We start from the raw sequence: 1,274 nt of genomic DNA, 5'->3' as shown, positions 1-1,274 counted from the left end.
TGTGAATGGGGAATCTAAATGGACGCGATATGTTTCAAAAAATAGAGACCTAAAAACGATAACATGGGAATGCGTATTAACTTTTATTACTAATTTACTATCGATTGAATCAACAATATGCTTTTTCGGAATAAAAATAATTGGCTAAATAAAACGTTCAATTTCGTCGTTTTACAATACCTTTATCGTTTGTTTCGTTACAATTGTATCGGTATCCGCTAATTCTAATTTTTTTGTTTGTACCTAGTTACATTGCTTACATTTTTTAACGAAAATGTAGAAAGACCATACGCGATTACAGAGCGTGCGTTTAAAGTGTCGTAAAGTACACGCTAGGATTTGTCAGTGAATGCAATGAATGACGAGTTGAAAGATAAGCATTTCTCTCTTCCTCTTCCTCCTTCTTTCTCCCTCTCACTCTTTCACTCCCTTATTCTTTTTTCGCGACCGTATTCTACATAATCCCAGTCCTTCGTTTTCCTTCAATTTTATCTCTACGCTTCACTCGTCTCGTTCCACCTTTCTCTTTCCACACTCTCGCAGTCTCTTTTTTGCGTCTGTTATTGCACCAACCATAGGATTAGTTATTCGCGAGCGCATCATACGCGTCGTATGTATGCCGTATGGTTGCGTATATACGTACGCGATATTCCATTTTAAATACATTTTGTCATGTTGGAAAAAATTAAATATTTTCGATGGAAAAAATAAATGTTTCGCGTCCTTCGCACTAGTTGCGGATCATTTTCTGCACGCAAATTTCAGCTTTTTATAAAATGATTCGATGTGACGCGTGTGACGTTTTACGGATTCATCTATCTAATTTTAAATATTCGCTATATTTTGACAGGGAAAAAACCATGTCATGTGTTAATGCGCTTAACGCGAAGAGTTACGGTTTTCCAGGCGTGTCTATATCAATTATGTGTGTGAGGACAATTTCGAAACGGAAGCTACAACGAGTTCAATTCTTGATCCTGCGATAAGTATATTCTTTGCATTTTGTTATATATGTTTCAATGTTATCAATATTTTAAACGTTTCAAACGTTAGAGTAGGCCAAACATTTTTGATAGAATAAATAGAACGAATTAACTCGAATTGATACGTTTATGGCGCGACCCATTAACGAACGGTTTACAAACTCGTGAGAATTGCCGGAACGCACGATAGTGCATTTTATTCCGCTACACTCGTAAATCACCACAATAAAAATCAAATATTTCGGCCAATATGTCCATATCGCAGCTTTTACGAAGCTACTTGTCGCTACT

Source organism: Trachymyrmex septentrionalis, unplaced genomic scaffold, assembly GCF_001594115.1.
Source record: "Trachymyrmex septentrionalis isolate Tsep2-gDNA-1 unplaced genomic scaffold, Tsep1.0 scaffold37, whole genome shotgun sequence".
Classification (NCBI taxonomy): domain Eukaryota; kingdom Metazoa; phylum Arthropoda; class Insecta; order Hymenoptera; family Formicidae; genus Trachymyrmex; species Trachymyrmex septentrionalis.
This window is presented reverse-complemented; position numbering follows the sequence as displayed.